Source organism: Danio rerio, chromosome 4, assembly GCF_052040795.2.
Source record: "Danio rerio strain M-AB ecotype USA chromosome 4, GRCz13ab, whole genome shotgun sequence".
NCBI lineage: Eukaryota > Metazoa > Chordata > Actinopteri > Cypriniformes > Danionidae > Danio > Danio rerio.
In genome coordinates, this window is record NC_141024.2 from 40024617 (window position 1) to 40048122 (window position 23506).

The 23506-nt window shown below is 41.2% G+C and overlaps 1 long non-coding RNA gene and 8 other non-coding genes across 9 annotated transcripts; all 9 read right to left on the bottom strand.

Annotated features, from left to right (window-relative positions):
- Window positions 1–3695: 3695 nt before the first annotated feature.
- On the bottom strand, window positions 3696–5807 carry LOC148680571 (uncharacterized). The gene is made up of 2 exons (XR_015942994.1): window positions 4373–5807; window positions 3696–3986 (listed from the first exon to the last, which is right to left on the bottom strand). It is a non-coding gene; the product is annotated as an uncharacterized LOC148680571 (long non-coding RNA).
- Window positions 5808–7287: 1480 nt separating this feature from the next.
- trnat-cgu (transfer RNA threonine (anticodon CGU)) lies at window positions 7288–7361 on the bottom strand. Its single transcript has one exon. It is a non-coding gene; the product is annotated as a tRNA-Thr (tRNA).
- A 3550-nt stretch (window positions 7362–10911) lies between these two features.
- On the bottom strand, window positions 10912–10983 carry trnap-cgg (transfer RNA proline (anticodon CGG)). Its single transcript has one exon. It is a non-coding gene; the product is annotated as a tRNA-Pro (tRNA).
- Window positions 10984–11872: 889 nt separating this feature from the next.
- On the bottom strand, window positions 11873–11944 carry trnap-agg (transfer RNA proline (anticodon AGG)). Its single transcript has one exon. It is a non-coding gene; the product is annotated as a tRNA-Pro (tRNA).
- A 2652-nt stretch (window positions 11945–14596) lies between these two features.
- trnap-agg (transfer RNA proline (anticodon AGG)) lies at window positions 14597–14668 on the bottom strand. The gene has a single exon. It is a non-coding gene; the product is annotated as a tRNA-Pro (tRNA).
- A 1399-nt stretch (window positions 14669–16067) lies between these two features.
- Window positions 16068–16139, bottom strand: trnap-agg (transfer RNA proline (anticodon AGG)). The gene has a single exon. It is a non-coding gene; the product is annotated as a tRNA-Pro (tRNA).
- A 950-nt stretch (window positions 16140–17089) lies between these two features.
- Window positions 17090–17161, bottom strand: trnap-cgg (transfer RNA proline (anticodon CGG)). The gene has a single exon. It is a non-coding gene; the product is annotated as a tRNA-Pro (tRNA).
- A 1371-nt stretch (window positions 17162–18532) lies between these two features.
- Window positions 18533–18604, bottom strand: trnap-cgg (transfer RNA proline (anticodon CGG)). The gene has a single exon. It is a non-coding gene; the product is annotated as a tRNA-Pro (tRNA).
- Window positions 18605–23396: 4792 nt separating this feature from the next.
- On the bottom strand, window positions 23397–23468 carry trnap-agg (transfer RNA proline (anticodon AGG)). Its single transcript has one exon. It is a non-coding gene; the product is annotated as a tRNA-Pro (tRNA).
- Between the last annotated feature and the right edge of the window lie 38 nt (window positions 23469–23506).

Below are 23506 nucleotides of genomic sequence, written 5' to 3' on the forward strand. Positions count from 1 at the left end.
AAATCACAAAAAATGAAAATTTTTTGAAAAATCGCAAAATATAAAAATTTTTTGAAAAATCACAAAAACTGAAAAATTTTTGCAAAATCGCGAAATATGAACAACTTTTGAAAAATCGCAAAAAAATGAAAATTTTTTGAAAAATCGCAAAATATGAAATTTTTTTGAAAAATCACAAAAAATGAACATTTTTTGAAAAATCACAAAATATAAAATTTTTTTGAAAAATCACAAAATCTGAATAATTTTTGAAAAATCGCAAAATATGAAAAATTTTTGAAAAATCGCAAAAAAATGAAAATTTTTTGAAAAATCGCAAAATATGAAAATTTTTGGAAAATTCGCAAAAAATGAAAATTTTTTGAAAAATCACAAAAAATGAAATTTTTTGAAAAATCACAAAAAATGAAAATTTTTTGAAAAATCGCAAAAAATCACAAAAAATGAAAATTTTTTGAAAAATCGTCAAATATGAAAATCACAAAAAATCAAGAAAAATTAATTTTTTTAAAAAATAACGAAAAATCTCGAAAAATGAAATTTTTTTGAAAAATCATAAAAAAATGAAAAAATCATGAAAAATCATAAAAGATGAAAAAATCTTGAAAAATCATGAAAAAATCTTGAAAAATCACCAAAAATCATGAAAAATTCACCAAAAATCATGAAAAATTATCTGTACAAACAGTAAAAAATACAGATAGTGCAAAAACAATGACAGTGCAAATACAACGACAGTACAAATAACAGACAAATAAAGTGACAATGTGAAATTGACAGCGATATGTACAATGAATAGGTGTCCACATAGTTGTAGGCAGTGTTGTTTCAAGTATGGATTGGCTTAAGGTCAGTGCATGCTACATATCGATGGTGTGCAGTGAGGGTATGGAACAGCCTGTGTGTTAAGTGTTCATCAGCCTGATAGTCTGAGGGAAGAAACTTTCCTTTAGCCGGCTGGTGCGTAACCAGATGCTGCGGAACCATCTGCCTGAGGGTAGCAGACGGTTTTGTCTGTATAATTGTACATGTTAAACTAATTTAAATTAGAAGTCCACTAAATGTTCATTAACTAAAGTCACAGCAAAAGGTGCTACAATTAAAGTAGAAATGCCAAAGTTCCACTGCTTTTTCTGTGACAGCTGTAGGGCTCGTCGGGGGATTGAACCCAGGACCTCTCGCATCCTAAGCGAGAATCATACCCCTTGACCAACGAGCCCTGAAGAAAGACCCTGCTGTGCCAAAAAAAATTCTTACTTTTTTATAAATACTTTTTGTTCTTGTTGTTTTTAGTATGTGCCACCTGGGTTGTCTTTGATGCAGTCCCTTTTAAGTTGGCTGTGCAGCACAATCCACAATAGCGATCTGCTAAAAAGATTCAGAGTGAGCTTCTGTTTAGAATACAGTTAAAAGCATCAGTCTGCAATATTAGAAAACCAGTAAAACAACTCAGGTGGACCTATAGAAAGCCAGGTAAGCCATTTTGAACAATGCCATAATGAAAAGATTTATTTATTTACATTAATCCATGCATCTCTTTATTTAGGCTATTTGCTTTATACGAGCTTACATGTCCTACAAATTTATTAATAGGACATACCCTATTAATAAACCGCCATGTTGTGAAACCGAAAGCAAAGCATCCAGTAAAAATTCATGTCTGGGGAGCCATATTCCATCAGGGACCTGGACCGCTAGTTGTGTTAGAAGGTTAGTTCAAATCTCTTTAATATGATTGAATCGTTTCTTTGCAGTTTCTTTATTTATATATATATATATATTTTTTTTTCTATTTTCAGGAATTATGGACAGATGTTTTTACGAAGACACTATAATAAAATTCAATCAGGCTCCATACGTAAAACAACACTTTAAGAACCATATCACTTCTTCCAAGGTAGATACAGTATGTAGGCCTACTGTACCAACTGAGTGTGTGTGTGTATACATGTTCACTGATGTGTGTGTGTGTGTGTATACATGTTCACTGATGTGTGTGTGCACACGTTCACTGCTGTGTGTGTGTGTGCGCGCACACGTTCACTGCTGTGTGTGTTGAACTTTTTTATCAATCTTGATGATTATTGAATATTTAATAAAGTTAACACATTGCTTAAAGGGCACATAGTTTACCCCTTTTTTAATGATTTAACATTATTATTATGGTTCTTCTGAGTGTGCCAGTCTAGGTTCAGTTCAAAACACAATCCAGATTTTTTTATTATAATGTGTTATAATGTGTCATTTTAAGGGCGTGTACACAGCTCGCTGTTTTACATTTACATTTAGTCATTTAGCAGACGCTTTTATCCAAAGCGACTAACAAATGAGGACAAGGAAGCAATTATCACAACTATAAGAGCAACAATAAATAAGTGCTGTAGGCAAGTTTCAGGGCTGTAAAGTCTAAGAAGGAAAGCATTAGTAATGTAAGAATTTTTTTTTTTTTTTTTTTGAGTACAGTTAGTGGTATAGCTAGAGGCAATTGCAGATTAGGAAGTGAAGAGAAGACTAAATAGTTGAGTTTTAAGTTGTTTCTTGAAGACAGCAAGTGACTCGTTCTGTTGCAGTTAGGGAGTTCATTCCACCAACTGGGCAGATTGAATGCGAGAGTTCGGGAAAGTGATTACTTCCCTCTTTGGGATGGAACCACGAGGCGACGTTTATTCACAGAACGCAAGTTTCTTGAGGGCATATAAATCTGCAGAAGTGAGAGCAGATAAGAGGGAGCAAAGCCAGAGGTTGCTTTGTAGGCAAACATCAGAGCTTTGAATTTGATGCGAGCAGCAACTGGCAGCCAGTGCAAACGGGTGAGTAGCGGAGTGACATGTGCTCTTTTCAATTCATTAAAGACCACTCATGCTGCTACGTTCTGAAGTAGCTGAAGGGACTTGAAGGAAGGAAGACAGTTGTCTTTATTTGAATGGTTTCGTGAGGATGTGATGGTGTGCTTTATCTGGCTGATTCCTGCTGAAGTGGGCGGGTTGTGTGATGTTTGATTCGGGGGATGTTATGGGGCGGGGTTTGCGTGACGTGCTGCGAGCTACTAGCCCGACAGTGGAAACGCAACATGATTTCGGCCTCACTGCTTAACCTCCTGGGCAATTGCCCCGGCTCATCCTGGCTCGCACTGGCCTCAGCTCACAGCCTAGAAGTCCAATGAACTATCCATTGCACCACAGAGCTCCTGCCTCTAGCACTGTTGCACAGAAAGCAATTTTTGGTACTCTCTGGCCCATAAAAGCACAGCTCACTGCAGATAAAGTACTGCTGGGATTCATACATAGGATCTTCTGTTTACTAGACAGGTGTTTTGACCAACTAAGCCACAAAACCAGACAGGGGGTATCTGTTTAATCGAAAAAAGAAACGGTAAAAACGGTAGCACTGCATGTTTGAATGTCTAGACTTAAAAATTTTAAAGTCCAATTGGTTACGCATCACCATACCATGCTATATAAAGCCATCGTCCAAAACCCTCTTAATAGTACAATATTAAAATTGTTTTATTATTTAATATATAATCAAGGTTTCCCTTCTTAAACCAATTAACTTCTCTCTATAAAGCTTCAAAAATTGCAACAAATGAACACTCCAATGAAACAATGTACAAATAAAAATGAAAATAAAACATTTACTTAAAACATTTCAAATTTTCCCAAAAGTCCAGTACAGGTGATGAACACTCAAAAAGATTCTTTTGCAAAACAACTAGGTTGCAAATTCAGTTCCAGAGATCCAGGATGTTGCACTTGTGAGTTTGTTGTAAATTTACACTCTTACCATGACGCTGAATAGGTTTCACTTTGTATCTTTCCAACAGGTGTATCCAAAAAATCCACTTAATGGGAGGCTCGACAGTCCAACTCCACAATTAGACACGCACCGATGGAAGTTGAGACAATCCAAATCCAGAAAAGAGTTCACACTTCAATTAATTTGAATGCAGAGCAGATCACATTCAGCAACTGACTTCAATAGAACATCTCACCGATGAAAAACCAGAAGAAGATGCACAAGCAAACAAACAAAGGGGAGAAAAAAACCATTAGCATTTTACAGTGTATGCATTATCTCAGCTTAACACATTTGTAAATAAACAGCAACAATAAATGACCATGTATATGCTTCTCTCTGCTGAATTTCTGTGTTTTTCCTACTTCTTTCTCCTATTTGGCATTTTCTTTTTACAAATGACAGCATTTTACTTAAACTCTCTCACTTAAACTTTACACAATCACTTGTATAATACTGTGTATAATACTGTGTTTTTACTAGACCAAACAAATGGTTAATTAATGAAACACATTTTTGACACTAGTTTTAATCATGTTATAATGAAAACAATAAAAAAAAAAAAACACGAACTCACCAAGGAAATCATTCAAAATCAAAGCGAAAAGCCAGGAAAACTCCAGGGGGCACTCGTGTGCAGATTTCACTCACAGATACAAATCTTGTTTTTTTCTCTCAATCCTTCATTAAAGATATATGATAGAAATCATTTCAGCATCTTATTAATGGTCAGTTTTTACAGTTAATACACATTTAAAACATTAAAATATATATTTACATTTACATTTAGTCATTTAGCAGACGCTTTTATCCAAAGCGACTTACAAATGAGGACAAGGAAGCAACTTACACAACTAAGAGCAACAATGAATAAGTGCTGTAGGCAAGTTTCAGGTCTGTAAAGTCTAAGAAGGGAAGTATTAGTAGTATTAGTATTAGTATTTTTTTTTTTTTGTGGGTACAGTTAGTGTGATATTCAGAGAGGCAATTGCAGATTAGGAAGTGAAGTGGAGACTAAATAGTTGAGTTTTTAGTCGTTTCCTGAAAGTAGCGAGTGACTCTGCTGTTCTTATGCAGTTAGGGAGTTCATTCCACCAACTGGGCAGATTGAGCGTGAGCATTCGCGAAAGTGATTTCTTCCCTCTTTGGGATGGAACCACGAGGCGGCGTTCGTTCACAGAACGCAAGTTTCTGGAGGGCACATAGATCTGCAGAAGTGAGAGCAGATAAGAAGGAGCAAGGCCAGAAGTCACTTTGTAGGCAAACATCAGAGCTTTGAATTTGATGTGAGCAGCAACTGGCAGCCAGTGCAAACGGACTAGCAGCGGAGTGACATGTGCTCATTTCGGTTCATTGAAGACCACTCGTCTGCTGCATTCTGGAGCAGTTGAAGAGGCTTGATAGAGTTAGCTGGAAGCCCAGCTAGTAGAGAGTTGCAGTAATCCAGTTTGGAGAGAACAAGAGCTTGAACAAGGAGTTGAGCTGCATGTTCAGAAAAGAAGGGTCGGATCTTTCTGATGTTATAGAGTGCGAATCTGCACGATCGAGCAGTTCTAGAAATGTGTTCAGAGAAGTTTAGTTGGTCATCAATCGTTACTCCAAGGCTTTTCACCATTTTGGATGCAGTAATGGTTGCCCCGTCCATCTGGATTGAAAAATTATGGTGTAGAGTCGGGTTAGCAGAAACTACAAGAATTTCCGTTTTTGCGAGGTTCAGCTGAAGATGATGATCTTTCATCCAGTGTGAAATATCCAACAGGCAGGCTGAGATGCGAGCTGGAACCGAGGGATCATCAGGATGAAAAGAGAGGTATAGCTGGGTATCATCAGCATAGCAGTGGTAGGAGAATCCATTTCTCTGGATGACTGGTCCTAGAGATGATGTGTAGATGGAGAAGAGAAGTGGCCCAAGAACAGAGCCTTGAGGCCTTGATATATATCTAATAGTTTTCTACTGTTATTAATTTAAAAACTTACATCTCTGCATTCCCTTGCGAACACTGAATCACCATAGCAACGGTAAACACAAGCTAACAGACGAGAGAGAGATTTGTTATTGTTTGTAAATCTGATCTGCTATAGTGTAAGGCACGATGATGTTATTCTAAAGCACTATTCCCTTGAATGCTGTTTAATACTCGATTATGAATTATTTAAATAAATAAATAATTTTAATATATATTATTTAATCGAGTACTCTGCCAATGTTTTTTTTTCATATTTATAAGGGTGTTTCTATTTGCTCTATTGCTGTGTACTACCCACTAGTAACCTGGGTTACAACTGACTATATATAAATCAGTTGACATTATTAAGGCATTTATTGGGTACAATTGCTACTTTTTTACTGTCATTCATTGTGTTTTGGTCATTATCAATGCACTGTCACTTTAATTGAGCGTGAGCAGCGCGTCAAAAATAGACCCGGCGCCAAAACTATCGCTGCACTGCTGCTTCAGCGACGCTCACGCCTCGCTCTGACGCGCTGCTGTTGCGTGCAGTATGAAAGCTCTAATCTGTTAACATGGACGCCGAAAAAACACGCGCTGCTGGCGCTTGCGGTTTGAAACAGCCGTTAGTCTTAACACTAAAAGAAAAAAACTGTGGATACGATACTTCCAAACGCAGTTTCATCTAAGACAGTGGGGGGAAGCAAAATTTACTATGCTTTCAACTCAGTTACTTTACACATGCATAAAGAGGCTCTTGTATGACAAATCCAAAAGGTGTGATCTTAACAATAGGTGGCGGTCACTTTTGCCCTAAACCACAGGTTGCCTTCGAGTCATTACTTAAGTCCACTCGGCCTTGCACCGTTTTATAATCTTCCTTATTTAAAACAGCTCAATTAAGTCATCGGCTTCATTGTAGTGTACCCCTAGTATCTGAGCCTGCACTGCGCAATGAAAGAAAGAAGCAAAACGGGATGGACAGATGCCTGAAATGTTAGAAACCCACCACACCTTAAGTCAGTGAAGAAAAGGGGCAAAGCTTGACACTCTTGTGGGACTCGAACCTACAACCTTTGAATGGCTCACCTCACAGCCTAGAGGTCCAATAAGCTATCCATTGCACCACAGAAACTGCACCAAAAAGCACTTTTTGGGACTCTCTGGCCCATGAAAGAACAGCCAACTGCAGACAAAGTACTGCTGGGAGTTGAACTCAGGATCTGCTGTTTACTAGACAGGCGCTTTGACCAACTAAGCCACAGGGTCAAACGATGTTGACAAGGGCTAATTGTTTAATCGAAAAAAGAAAAAAAAAAACTAACAATGGCAGCGCTGCATGTGTGAATGTCTGGACTTGAAATATTAAAGTCCAATTGGTTAGGCATTACCACATTATGCTATATAAAGCCATCGTCCAAAGTCCTCTTAAACGTGTAGCGTTCTTAAGGATTTGAGTTTTGTTTAGAAACCGACTGCTAAACATCCCGCTGCGTAAACACTCGTAACTCTTAAGAAAAAGCAACGCTGGCACATGTACAATAGGCACTGCTGGGACTTGAACCCAGGATCTCCTGTTTACGAGACAGGCGCTTTGACCAACTAAGCCACAGCACTAAAGCTGAAATGAAGGCAAGACGGTTTTGCACACAGAGACTAAAAAAAGACAGCAAGTCTAAAATGGCAATCAAAGAGGTTGTTTAAGTCTATTTGTCGCACTATTCATTAGGCCTCAAAGCTATACAATTTTATTATGCATTCCGGTCAGCTCTATAAAACTAGCGCATTCACCACCTGGATCAATTTAGCCCAGGATCTCCTGTTTACAAGAGAGGCGCTTCGACCAGCTAAGCCACAGCACCACAATGAATGACCGTAAGAGACATTTGCCCGATAACAAAAAACGAAGAAGAACAAACCAATACACAACAAAAACCAGCATGTCAGGATGCAGAAAATGCCGACAAGATGGACGTGGTCTTTTAGAGTCCGGATGATTATGTCTCAAACCTGACCAGTAACCTGGCCTCTGTTCAAGATCAAAGCAAAAAATGCATTGATTTATTTTTATTTAATCTACCCTTAATCATGTGTCAAGTGTTTTTTGGAATCTCCAGTTTCATTACATCCAAACCCAGATTCAGCTTGGAAAATGGAAATCTGAGGGAAAGGTGCAATTTGGATTTGAATCTAGCACCTGCTGTTCCCAAGACAGGTGCTCTGGCCAACTTAGTCTTAACACTAAAAGAAGAAAACCTCTGGACACGATACTTCCAAACGCAGTTTCATCTAAGACAGTGGGGGAAAAGCAAAATTTACTATGCTTTCTACTTAGTTACTTTGCACATGCATAAAGAGGCTCTTGTACGACTATTCCAAAAGGCGTGATCTCAACAATAGGTGGTAGACACTTTTGCCCAAAACCACAGGTTGCCTTTGAGTCATTCCTTAAGCTTACTTGGCCCTACACCGTTTTCTAATCTCCCTTATTTAAAACAGCTCAATTAAGTCATCGGCTTCATTGTAGAGTACCCCTAGTATCTGAGCCTGCACTGCGCAATGAAATTAAAAAGCAGAACAGGATGGACAGATGCCAAAAATGTTGGAAACGCACCACTCCTAAGTCAGTGAAGAAAAAGGGCAAAGCTTGCAACGCTGGTGGGACTTGAACTCAAAACCTTTAAATGACTCAGTTCACAGCCAAGAAGTCCAATGCGCTATCCATTATCTTAGATTAAATGATTTCCATTTTTCGAGCTGACAGAGGGTTTGGATGTAATGAAACTGGATATTCCAAAAAACACTTAACACATGATTAAGGGTAGATTAAATAAAAATAAAATAATGCATTTTTTGCTTTGATCTTGAACAGAGGCCAGGTTACCGGTCAGGTTTGAGACATGATCATCCAGACTCTAAAAGACCACGTCCGTCTTGTCAGCATTTTCTGCATCCTGACATGCTGGTTTTTGTTGTGTATTTATTTCTTCTTCGATTTTTGTTATCGGGCAAATGTCTCTTACAATTAATTTTTGTGGCGCTGTGGCTTAGCTGGTCAAAATGCCTTGTAAACAGGAGATCCTGGGCTCAAATCCCAGCAGCGCCTTAGTTCAGGTGGTGCGTGTGCTTTTTTTATACAGATTAACGAAATTAATTATAAAACTGTATAGCTTTGAGGCATAATGGATAGTGCGACAAAATGAGTTACATTTGAGAGCTCATCTGATTCACAACTAGTTGACTGCACACCCATGTTTTTAAGTTGTTTATCTCCCCCTCCATATTCTCCATTCCTCAAACCTATTAAGGATTTTTTTCCTGCCTAGAGATGAAAAGTGTATGACCGAAATCCAAACACATGTATACCCCTTCTCCAAGCTATAGCAGTTGATGCTTTTCGTGGCTGGATTTGCCATGCAAGGTGACATTTGCCCCACTGCTTGGCCACACCAATACAGAAAAGAGAAGGCAGTATAGCTGTTTTTTTATTTATTTATTTTTTTACTGTAACTGTATTTAGTAAATACTTCTGTTGATGGTATATGTAGACCACATTTTCTGCAACTTTGTGTTGGTTGGGATGAACACTGTGTACGCTGTTTTTGTGAGGAAAATACAGTAAAATATATTTGGTATTTGTTTGTTTTGTATTAAAACAATTTTCGAAAAATTTTACAATGGACTTCTGTAGGTCTATGTACTGTCTGTAGTAAGTGTAACACTGAACAGAAGAAGGCTTACAGAAAGTCATTATGATGAATAGAGAAGAAGTGGTCATAGTGTTTTACATTAAGCACATTAGTGTTCAACTGATCTTATGAATATCTACTAATGTGATGGCTTGTGTGTGTTATTTGAAAACAAAATACCTTTTTGAGAAGAAATCACATTGTTTTGAACTTATAGTTTCATTTTGCAGAAGAATTGAAGAGTTTTGCCCAATGTGTGTGTGTTTTGTGATTTGTGTGTAGAGTTCTGACAATATGAGACATGCTTTCAGAAAATGTGTGTAAACAACTGGAAAAAACTGTAAACAACCTCTTTGGTTGTCATTTTAAGACCTCCAGGAACAAGTTTGGTGACCCCTGGCTTAAAAGCATAGTTCTCTCAGACAGCAACTTTACAGGGCAACACTATATGCTGAATGGCTCAACCGAAATTTTAACCTGTTATTTCTCACGGAATGAACGAGAATCATACTCCTAGACAAGCAAGCCACTATGCAAAGTAATGTTTTGTGGCGACACTTTATGCTGGCAAACTGGAATTCTTCGAAAGACATTTTTATGAAAGACATAATGTGCTGTAAAACGCAGGACACCTGCAAGGTCTCATCGGGTATTTGAACCTGGGACCTCTCACACCAGAAGCGAGAATCACACCCCTAGACCAATGAGCCACTAAAGTGATAGGATTTCACATGGCGTCAGAAGCATCAAATAGTCAGAAATCTTTCTCTAAAGGGAATCAAGGGCACCCTAAGCGAGAATCATACCCCTAGACCAACAAACCACAAAAGCTTGAATATTTCACAAGACTTCAGAAGCAACAGATGGTCAGAAATCCTTATCTAACAAACATTGAAGCAGGGCTTTTGCTTCATTTGGACCCAGGACTTCTACAATGGTTCGTCCAGGATTTGAAAACGGGACCTCTCGCACCTTATGCGAGAATCAAGCCCGTAGACCAACAAGCTACTGCAAAACAGCCACTTTACATGGCAATACTATCTGCTGACAAACTGGAATTCTTCAAAAGACATTTTTACGAAAGACATAATGAATTTCACAAGGTGTCAGATAGTCAGAAATCTTTCGCTAACGAATCAAGGGCACCCTAAGTGAGAATCATACCCCTAGACCACCGAGCCACTACAAAACAGCAAATTTATATGGCAACACTATCTGCTGACAAACTGGCATTCTCAGAAAAAAGGCCTCTGTGTAAGCCACAACGACCTTACAAAACAGCAGACAAGTGTAAGGGCTCAACCGAAATTTGAATGTGGGATTTTTCATTGCATGAACGAAAATCATACTCCTAGACCAGCAAGCCACTATGCAAAGGAATGTTTTATGTGGTGACACTATCTGCTGACAAACTGGAATTCTTCGAAAGACATTTTAATGAAAGACATAGTGCCCTATAAAACACATAACATCTGTATGGGCTCATCCGGGATTTGAAACCGGGACCTCTCACACCCGAAGCGAGAATCATACCCCTAGACCAACGAGCCACTAAGTTGAATTCATTTCACATGGCGTCAGAAGCATCAGATAGTCAGAAAACTTTCTCTAACGAATCAAGGGCACCCTAAGCGAGAATCATACCCCTAGACCAACAAGCCACTGCAAAACAGTAACTTTATATGGCAACACTATCAGCTGACGAACTGGCATTCTCAGAAAAAAGGCCTCTGTGTCAGCCACAACGACCTTACAAAACAGCGGACAACTGTAAGGGCTCAACCGAAATTTGAATCTGGGATTTCTCACGGCATGAACGAGAATCATACTCCTAGACCAGCAAGCCACTATGCAAGAAATATTTTATGTGGCGACACTATCTGCTGACAAAGTGGAATTCTTCGAAAGACATTTTAATGAAAGACATAGTGCCCTGTAAAACACATAACACCTGTAAGGACTCGTCTGGGATTTGAACCCGGGACCTCTCACACCCGAAGCGAGATTCATACCCCTAGACCAACAAGCCACCAAATTGAATTAATTTCACATGATGTCAGAAGCATCAGATAGTCAGAAAACTTTCTCTAACGAATCAAGGGCACCCTAAGCGAGAATCATACCCCTAGACCAACGAGCCACTGCAATACAGTAACTTTATATGGCAACACTATCAGCTGATGAACTGGCATTCTCAGAAAAAAGCCCTCTGTGTAAGCCACAACGCCCTTACAAAACAGCAGACAACTGTAAGGGCTCAACCGAAATTTGAATCTGGGATTTCTCACGGCATGAACGAGAATCATAGTCCTAGACAACCAAACCACTATGCAAAGGAATGCTTTATGTGCCGACACTATCTGCTGACAAACTGGAATTCTTCGAAAAACATTTTTTATGAAAGCCATAATGCCCTGTAAAACAACAGAATAACTGCAAGGGCTCGTCCGGGATTTGAACCCGGGACCTCTCGCACCCTAAGCGAGAATCATACCTCTAGACCAACGAGCCACAAAAGCTTGAATATTTTACAAGACATCAGAAGGAACAGATGGGCTTTTGCTTCATTTGGACCCGGGACTTCTGCAATGGTTCGTCCAGGGTTTGAAAACGGGACCTCTCGCACCTTAAGCGAGAATCATGCCCGTAGACCAACGAGCAACTGCAAAATAGCCACTTTACATGGCAACACTATCTGCTGACAAACCGGCATTCTCAGAAAAAGGCCTCTGTGTAAGCCACAACGCCCTTACAAAACAAAAGACATTTGTAAGGGTTCAACTGAAATTTGAACCTAAGATTTCTCATGGCATCAACGAGAATCAAACTCTTAAACCAGCAAGCCACTATGCAAGAAATATTTTATGTGGCGACACTATCTGCTGACAAATTGGAATTCTTTGAAAGACGTTTTTACGAAAGATATAATGCCCTTTAAAACACAGTACACCTGCAAGGGCTCTTCTGAGAATTGAACCCGGGTCCTCTCGCAACCGAAGCGAGAATCATACCCATAGACCAATGAACCACTAAATTGAGAGAATTTCACAAGGCGTCAGATAGTCAGAAATCTTTCTCTAACGAATCAAGGGCACCCTAAGTGAGAATCATACCCCTAGACCACCGAGCCACTACAAAACAGCAAATTTATATGGCAACACTATCTGCTGACAAACTGGAATTCTTCGAAAGACATTTTAATGAAAGACATAGTGCCCTGTAAAACACATAACATCTGTATGGGCTCGTCCGGGATTTGAACCCAGTACCTCTCACACCCGAAGCGAGAATCATACCCCTAGACCAATGAGCCACTAAGTTGAATTCATTTCACATGGCGTCAGAAGCATCAGATAGTCAGAAAACTTTCTCTAACGAATCAAGGGCACCCTAAGCGAGAATCATACCCCTAGACCAACGAGCCACTGCAAAACAGTAACTTTATATGGCAACACTATCAGCTGACGAACTGGCATTCTCAGAAAAAAGGCCTCTGTGTCAGCCACAATGCCCTTACAAAACAGCGGACAACTGTAAGGGCTCAACCGAAATTTGAATCTGGGATTTCTCACGGCATGAACGAGAATCATACTCCTAGACCAGCAAGCCACTATGCAAAGGAATGTTTTATGTGGCGACACTATCTGCTGACAAATTGGAATTCTTCGAAAGACATTTTAATGAAACACATAGTGCCCTGTAAAACACATACCACCTGTAGAGCTCGTCTGGGATTTGAACCCAGGACCTCTCACACCCGAAGCGAGATTCATACCCCTAGACCAACAAGCCACCAAATTGAATTAATTTCACATGATGTCAGAAGCATCAGATAGTCAGAAAACTTTCTCTAACGAATCAAGGGCACCCTAAGCGAGAATCATACCCCTAGACCAACGAGCCACTGCAAAACAGTAACTTTATATGGCAACACTATCAGCTGACGAACTGGCATTCTCAGAAAAAAGCCCTCTGTGTAAGCCACAACGCCCTTACAAAACAGCAGACAACTGTAAGGGCTCAACCGAAATTTGAATCTGGGATTTCTCACGGCATGAACGAGAATCATAGTCCTAGACAACCAAACCACTATGCAAAGGAATGCTTTATGTGCCGACACTATCTGCTGACAAACTGGAATTCTTCGAAAAACGTTTTTTATGAAAGCCAGAATGCCCTGTAAAACAACAGAATAACTGCAAGGTCTCGTCCAGGATTTGAACCCGGGACCTCTCACACCCGAAGCAAGAATCATACCCCTAGACCAACGAGCCACTAAGTTGAATTCATTTCACATGGCGTCAGAAGCATCAGATAGTCAGAAAACTTTCTCTAACGAATCAAGGGCACCCTAAGCGAGAATCATACCCCTAGACCAACGAGCCACTGCAAAACAGTAACTTTATATGGCAACACTATCAGCTGACGAACTGGCATTCTCAGAAAAAAGGCCTCTGTGTCAGCCACAACGCCCTTACAAAACAGCGGACAACTGTAAGGGCTCAACCGAAATTTGAATCTGGGATTTCTCACGGCATGAACGAGAATCATACTCCTACACCAGCAAGCCACTATGCAAGAAATATTTTATGTGGCGACACTATCTGCTGACAAAGTGGAATTCTTCGAAAGACATTTTAATGAAAGACATAGTGCCCTGTAAAACACATAACACCTGTAAGGGCTCGTCTGGGATTTGAACCCGGGACCTCTCACACCCGAAGCGAGATTTATACCCCTAGACCAACAAGCCACCAAACTTAATTAATTTCACATGATATCAGAAGCATCAGATAGTCAGAAAACTTTCTCTAACGAATCAAGGGCACCCTAAGCGAGAATCATACCCCTAGACCAACGAGCCACTGCAATACAGTAACTTTATATGGCAACACTATCAGCTGACGAACTGGCATTCTCAGAAAAAAGCCCTCTGTGTAAGCCACAACGCCCTTACAAAACAGCAGACAACTGTAAGGGCTCAACCGAAATTTGAATCTGGGATTTCTCACGGCATGAACGAGAATCATAGTCCTAGACAACCAAACCACTATGCAAAGGAATGCTTTATGTGCCGACACTATCTGCTGACAAACTGTAATTCTTCGAAAAACGTTTTTTATGAAAGCCATAATGCCCTGTAAAACAACAGAATAACTGCAAGGGCTCGTCCGGGATTTGAACCCGGGACCTCTCGCACCCTAAGCGAGAATCATACCCCTAGACCAACGAGCCACAAAAGCTTGAATATTTTACAAGACATCAGAAGGAACAGATGGGCTTTTGCTTCATTTGGACCCGGGACTTCTGCAATGGTTCGTCCAGGATTTGAAAACGGGACCTCTCACACCTTAAGCGAGAATCATGCCCGTAGACCAACGAGCAACTGCGAAATAGCCACTTTACATGGCAACACTATCTGCTGACAAACCGGCACTCTCAGAAAAAGGCCTCTGTGTAAGCCACAACGCCCTTACAAAACAAAAGACAACTGTAAGGGTTCAACTGAAATTTGAACCTAAGATTTCTCATGGCATGAACGAGAATCAAACTCTTAAACCAGCAAGCCACTATGCAAGAAATATTTTATGTGGCGACACTATCTGCTGACAAATTGGAATTCTTTGAAAGACGTTTTTACGAAAGATATAATGCCCTGTAAAACACATTACACCTGCAAGGGCTCATCCGAGAATTGAACCCGGGTCCTCTCGCAACCGAAGCGAGAATCATACCCATAGACCAATGAACCACTAAATTGAGATAATTTCACAAGGCGTGAGATAGTCAGAAATCTTTCTCTAACGAATCAAGGGCACCCTAAGTGAGAATCATACCCCTAGACCACCGAGCCACTGCAAAACAGCAACTTTATATGGCAACACTATCTGCTGACAAACTGGCATTCTCAGAAAAAAGGCCTCTGTGTAAGCCACAACGACCTTACAAAACAGCAGACAAGTGTAAGGGCTCAACCGAAATTTGAATCTGGGATTTTTCATTGCATGAACGAAAATCATACTCCTAGACCAGCAAGCCACTATGCAAAGGAATGTTTTATGTGGTGACACTATCTGCTGACAAACTGGAATTCTTCGAAAGACATTTTAATGAAAGACATAGTGCCCTGTAAAACACATAACATCTGTATGGGCTCGTCCGGGATTTGAACCCGGGACCTCTCACACCCAAAGCGAGAATCATACCCCTAAGACCAACGAGCCACTAAGTTGAATTCATTTCACATGGCGTCAGAAGCATCAGATAGTCAGAAAACTTTCTCTAACGAATCAAGGGCACCCTAAGCGAGAATCATACCCCTAGACCAACGAGCCACTGCAATACAGTAACTTTATATGGCAACACTATCAGCTGACGAACTGGCATTCTCAGAAAAAAGCCCTCTGTGTAAGCCACAACGCCCTTACAAAACAGCAGACAACTGTCAGGGCTCAACCGAAATTTGAATGTGGGATTTTTCATTGCATGAACGAGAATCATAGTCCTAGACAACCAAACCACTATGCAAAGGAATGCTTTATGTGCCAACACTATCTGCTGACAAACTGGAATTCTTCGAAAAACGTTTTTTATGAAAGCCAGAATGCCCTGTATAACAACAGAATAACTGCAAGGGCTCGTCCGGGATTTGAACCCGGGACCTCTCACACCCTAAGCGAGAATCATACCCCTAGACCAACGAGCCACATAAGCTTGTATATTTTACAAGACATCAGAAGGAACAGATGGTCAGAAATCCTTATCTAACAAACATTGAAGCAGGGCTTTTGCTTCATTTGGACCCGGGACTTCTGCAATGGTTCGTCCAGGATTTGAAAACGGGACCTCTCGCACCTTAAGCGAGAATCATGCCCGTAGACCAACGAGCAACTGCAAAATAGCCACTTTACATGGCAACACTATCTGCTGACAAACCGGCATTCTCAGAAAAAGGCCTCTGTGTAAGCCACAACGCCCTTACAAAACAAAAGACAACTGTAAGGGTTCAACTGAAATTTGAACCTAAGATTTCTCATGGCATCAACGAGAATCAAACTCTTAAACCAGCAAGCCACTATGCAAGAAATATTTTATGTGGCGACACTATCTGCTGACAAATTGGAATTCTTTGAAAGACGTTTTTACGAAAGATATAATGCCCTGTAAAACACAGTACACCTGCAAGGGCTCATCAGAGAATTGAACCCGGGTCCTCTCGCAACCGAAGCGAGAATCATACCCATAGACCAATGAACCACTAAAGTGAGAGAATTTCACAAGGCGTGAGATAGTCAGAAATCTTTCTCTAACGAATCAAGGGCACCCTAAGTGAGAATCATACCCATAGACCACCGAGCAACTGCAAAACAGCAACTTTATATGGCAACACTATCTGCTGACAAACTGGCATTCTCAGAAAAAAGGCCTCTGTGAAAGCCACAACGCCCTTACAAAACAGCAGACAAGTGTAAGGGCTCAACCGAAATTTGAATCTGGGATTTTTCATTGCATGAACGAAAATCATACTCCTAGACCAGCAAGCCACTATGCAAAGGAATGTTTTATGTGGTGACACTATCTGCTGACAAACTGGAATTCTTCGAAAGACATTTTAATGAAAGACATAGTGCCCTGTAAAACACATAACATCTGTATGGGCTCGTCCGGGATTTGAACCCGGGACCTCTCACACCCGAAGCGAGAATCATACCCCTAGACCAACGAGCCACAAAGTTGAATTTATTTCACATGGCGTCAGAAGCATCAGATAGTCAGAAAACTTTCTCTAATGAATCAAGGGCACCCTAAGCGAGAATCATACCCCTAGACCAACGAGCCACTGCAAAACAGTAACTTTATATGGCAGCACTATCAGCTGACGAACTGGCATTCTCAGAAAAAAGGCCTCTGTGTCAGCCACAACGCCCTTACAAAACAGCAGACAACTGTAAGGGCTCAACCGAAATTTGAATCTGGGATTTCTCACGGCATGAACGAGAATCATAGTCCTAGACAACAAAACCACTATGCAAAGGAATGCTTTATGTGGCGACACTATCTGCTGACAAACTGGAATTCTTCGAAAAACGTTTTTTATGAAAGCCAGAATGCCCTGTAAAACAACAGAATAACTGCAAGGTCTCGTCCGGGATTTGAACCCGCGACCTCTCACACCCGAAGCGAGAATCATACCCCTAGACCAACGAGCCACAAAGTTGAATTCATTTCACATGGCGTCAGAAGCATCAGATAGTCAGAAAACTTTCTCTAACGAATCAAGGGCACCCTAAGCGAGAATCATACCCCTAGACCAACGAGCCACTGCAAAACAGTAACTTTATATGGCAACACTATCAGCTGACGAGCTGGCATTCTCAGAAAAAAGGCCTCTGTGTCAGCCACAACGCCCTTACAAAACAGCGGACAACTGTAAGGGCTCAACCGAAATTTGAATCTGGGATTTCTCACGGCATGAACGAGAATCATACTCCTACACCAGCAAGCCACTATGCAAGAAATATTTTATGTGGCGACACTATCTGCTGACAAAGTGGAATTCTTCGAAAGACATTTTAATGAAAGACATAGTGCCCTGTAAAACACATAACACCTATAAGGGCTAGTATGGGATTTGAACCCGGGACCTCTCACACCCGAAGCGAGATTCATACCCCTAGACCAACAAGCCACCAAATTGAATTAATTTCACATGATGTCAGAAGCATCAGATAGTCAAAAAACTTTCTCTAACGAATCAAGGGCACCCTAAGCGAGAATCATACCCCTAGACCAACGAGCCACTGCAATACAGTAACTTTATATGGCAACACTATCAGCTGACGAACTGGCATTCTCAGAAAAAAGCCCTCTGTGTAAGCCACAACGCCCTTACAAAACAGCAGACAACTGTAAGGGCTCAACCGAAATTTGAATCTGGGATTTCTCATGGCATGAACGAGAATCATAGTCCTAGACAACCAAACCACTATGCAAAGGAATGCTTTATGTGCCGACACTATCTGCTGACAAACTGGAATTCTTCGAAAAACGTTTTTTATGAAAGCCATAATGCCCTGTAAAACAACAGAATAACTGCAAGGGCTCGTCCGGGATTTGAACCCGGGACCTCTCACACCCGAAGCGAGAATCATACCCCTAGACCAACGAGCCACTAAGTAGAATTCAGTTCACATGGCGTCAGAAGCATCAGATAGTCAGAAAACTTTCTCTAACGAATCAAGGGCACCCTAAGCGAGAATCATACCCCTAGACCAACGAGCCACTGCAATACAGTAACTTTATATGGCAACACTATCAGCTGACGAACTGGCATTCTCAGAAAAAAGCCCTCTGTGTAAGCCACAACGCCCTTACAAAACAGCAGACAACTGTCAGGGCTCAACCGAAATTTGAATCTGGGATTTCTCACGGCATGAACGAGAATCATAGTCCTAGACAACCAAACCACTATGCAAAGGAATGCTTTATGTGCCGACACTATCTGCTGACAAACTGGAATTCTTCGAAAAATGTTTTTATGAAAGCCAGAATGCCCTGTAAAACAACAGAATAACTGCAAGGGCTCGTCCGGGATTTGAACCCGGGACCTCTCGCACCCTAAGCGTGAATTATACCCCTAGACCAACGAGCCACAAAAGCTTGTATATTTTACAAGACATCAGAAGGAACAGATGGTCAGAAATCCTTATCTAACAAACATTGAAGCAGGGCTTTAGCTTCATTTGGACCCGGGACTTCTGCAATGGTTCGTCCAGGATTTGAAAACGGGACCTCTCGCACCTTAAGCGAGAATCATGCCCGTAGACCAACGAGCAACTGCAAAATAGCCACTTTACATGGCAACACTATCTGCTGACAAACCGGCATTCTCAGAAAAAGGCCTCTGTGTAAGCCACAACGCCCTTACAAAACAAAAGACAACTGTAAGGGTTCAACTGAAATTTGAACCTAAGATTTCTCATGGCATCAACGAGAATCAAACTCTTAAACCAGCAAGCCACTATGCAAGAAATATTTTATGTGGCGACACTATCTGCTGACAAATTGGAATTCTTTGAAAGACGTTTTTACGAAAGATATAATGCCCTGTAAAACACAGTACACCTGCAAGGGCTCATCAGAGAATTGAACCCGGGTCCTCTCGCAACCGAAGCGAGAATCATACCCATAGACCAATGAACTACTAAAGTGAGAGAATTTCACAAGGCGTGAGATAGTCAGAAATCTTTCTCTAACGAATCAAGGGCACCCTAAGTGAGAATCATACCCCTAGACCACCGAGCCACTGCAAAACAGCAACTTTATATGGCAACACTATCTGCTGACAAACTGGCATTCTCAGAAAAAAGGCCTCTGTGTAAGCCACAACGACCTTACAAAACAGCAGACAAGTGTAAGGGCTCAACCGAAATTTGAATCTGGGATTTTTCATTGCATAAACGAAAATCATACTCCTAGACCAGCAAGCCACTATGCAAAGGAATGTTTTATGTGGTGACACTATCTGCTGACAAACTGGAATTCTTCGAAAGACATTTTAATGAAAGACATAGTGCCCTATAAAACACATAATATTTCTAAGGACTCATCCAGGATTTGAACCCAGGACCTCTCGCACCCTAAGCGAGAATCATACCCCTAGAACAACGAGCAACAACAGTGATAAAATTTCACATGGCGTCAGAAGCATCAGATAGTCAGAAAACTTTCTCTGACGAATCAAGGGCACCCTAAGCCAGAATCATACCCCTAGACCAACGAGCCACTGCAAAACAGTAACTTTACATGGCAACACTATCTGCTGACAAACCGGCATTCTCAGAAAAAAGCCTCTGTGTAAGCCACAACGCCCTTACAAAACAAAAGACAACTGTAAGGGTTCAACTGAAATTTGAACCTAGGATTTCTCATGGCATGAACGAAAACGATACTCCTAGACCAGCAAGCCACTATGCAAAGGAATGTTTTATGTGGCGACACTATCTGCTGACAAAGTGGAATTCTTCGAAAGACATTTTAATGAAAGACATAGTGCCCTGTAAAACACATAAAACTGTAAGGGCTAGTCTGGGATTTGAACCCGGGACCTCTCACACCCGAAGCGAGATTCATACCCCTAGACCAACAAGCCACCAACTTGAATTAATTTCACATGATGTCAGAAGCATCAGATAGTCAGAAAACTTTCTCTAACGAATCAAGGGCACCCTAAGCGAGAATCATACCCCTAGACCAACGAGCCACTGCAAAACAGTAACTTTATATGGCAACACTATTAGCTGACGAACTGGCATTCTCAGAAAAAAGGCCTCTGTGTCAGCCACAACGCCCTTACAAAACAGCGGACAACTGTAAGGGCTCAACCGAAATTTGAATCTGGGATTTCTCACGGCATGAACGAGAATCATACTCCTAGACCAGCAAGCCACTATGCAAAGGAATGTTTTATGTGGCGACACTATCTGCTGACAAATTGGAATTCTTCGAAAGACATTTTAATGAAACACATAGTGCCCTGTAAAACACATACCACCTGTAGAGCTCGTCTGGGATTTGAACCCAGGACCTCTCACACCCGAAGCGAGATTCATACCCCTAGACCAACAAGCCACCAAATTGAATTAATTTCACATGATGTCAGAAGCATCAGATAGTCAGAAAACTTTCTCTAACGAATCAAGGGCACCCTAAGCGAGAATCATACCCCTAGACCAACGAGCCACTGCAATACAGTAACTTTATATGGCAACACTATCAGCTGACGAACTGGCATTCTCAGAAAAAAGCCCTCTGTGTAAGCCACAACGCCCTTACAAAACAGCAGACAACTGTAAGGGCTCAACCGAAATTTGAATCTGGGATTTCTCACGGCATGAACGAGAATCATAGTCCTAGACAACCAAACCACTATGCAAAGGAATGCTTTATGTGCCGACACTATCTGCTGACAAACTGGAATTCTTCGAAAAACATTTTTTATGAAAGCCAGAATGCCCTGTAAAACAACAGAATAACTGCAAGGTCTCGTCCAGGATTTGAACCCGGGACCTCTCACACCCGAAGCAAGAATCATACCCCTAGACCAACGAGCCACTAAGTTGAATTCATTTCACATGGCGTCAGAAGCATCAGATAGTCAGAAAACTTTCTCTAACGAATCAAGGGCACCCTAAGCGAGAATCATACCCCTAGACCAACGAGCCACTGCAAAACAGTAACTTTATATGGCAACACTATCAGCTGACGAACTGGCATTCTCAGAAAAAAGGCCTCTGTGTCAGCCACAACGCCCTTACAAAACAGCGGACAACTGTAAGGGCTCAACCGAAATTTGAATCTGGGATTTCTCACGGCATGAACGAGAATCATACTCCTACACCAGCAAGCCACTATGCAAGAAATATTTTATGTGGCGACACTATCTGCTGACAAAGTGGAATTCTTCGAAAGACATTTTAATGAAAGACATAGTGCCCTGTAAAACACATAACACCTGTAAGGGCTCGTCTGGGATTTGAACCCGGGACCTCTCACACCCGAAGCGAGATTTATACCCCTAGACCAACAAGCCACCAAACTTAATTAATTTCACATGATATCAGAAGCATCAGATAGTCAGAAAACTTTCTCTAACGAATCAAGGGCACCCTAAGCGAGAATCATACCCCTAGACCAACGAGCCACTGCAATACAGTAACTTTATATGGCAACACTATCAGCTGACGAACTGGCATTCTCAGAAAAAAGCCCTCTGTGTAAGCCACAACGCCCTTACAAAACAGCAGACAACTGTAAGGGCTCAACCGAAATTTGAATCTGGGATTTCTCACGGCATGAACGAGAATCATAGTCCTAGACAACCAAACCACTATGCAAAGGAATGCTTTATGTGCCGACACTATCTGCTGACAAACTGGAATTCTTCGAAAAACATTTTTTATGAAAGCCAGAATGCCCTGTAAAACAACAGAATAACTGCAAGGTCTCGTCCAGGATTTGAACCCGGGACCTCTCACACCCGAAGCAAGAATCATACCCCTAGACCAACGAGCCACTAAGTTGAATTCATTTCACATGGCGTCAGAAGCATCAGATAGTCAGAAAACTTTCTCTAACGAATCAAGGGCACCCTAAGCGAGAATCATACCCCTAGACCAACGAGCCACTGCAAAACAGTAACTTTATATGGCAACACTATCAGCTGACGAACTGGCATTCTCAGAAAAAAGGCCTCTGTGTCAGCCACAACGCCCTTACAAAACAGCGGACAACTGTAAGGGCTCAACCGAAATTTGAATCTGGGATTTCTCACGGCATGAACGAGAATCATACTCCTACACCAGCAAGCCACTATGCAAGAAATATTTTATGTGGCGACACTATCTGCTGACAAAGTGGAATTCTTCGAAAGACATTTTAATGAAAGACATAGTGCCCTGTAAAACACATAACACCTGTAAGGGCTCGTCTGGGATTTGAACCCGGGACCTCTCACACCCGAAGCGAGATTTATACCCCTAGACCAACAAGCCACCAAACTTAATTAATTTCACATGATATCAGAAGCATCAGATAGTCAGAAAACTTTCTCTAACGAATCAAGGGCACCCTAAGCGAGAATCATACCCCTAGACCAACGAGCCACTGCAATACAGTAACTTTATATGGCAACACTATCAGCTGACGAACTGGCATTCTCAGAAAAAAGCCCTCTGTGTAAGCCACAACGCCCTTACAAAACAGCAGACAACTGTAAGGGCTCAACCGAAATTTGAATCTGGGATTTCTCACGGCATGAACGAGAATCATAGTCCTAGACAACCAAACCACTATGCAAAGGAATGCTTTATGTGCCGACACTATCTGCTGACAAACTGTAATTCTTCGAAAAACGTTTTTTATGAAAGCCATAATGCCCTGTAAAACAACAGAATAACTGCAAGGGCTCGTCCGGGATTTGAACCCGGGACCTCTCGCACCCTAAGCGAGAATCATACCCCTAGACCAACGAGCCACAAAAGCTTGAATATTTTACAAGACATCAGAAGGAAC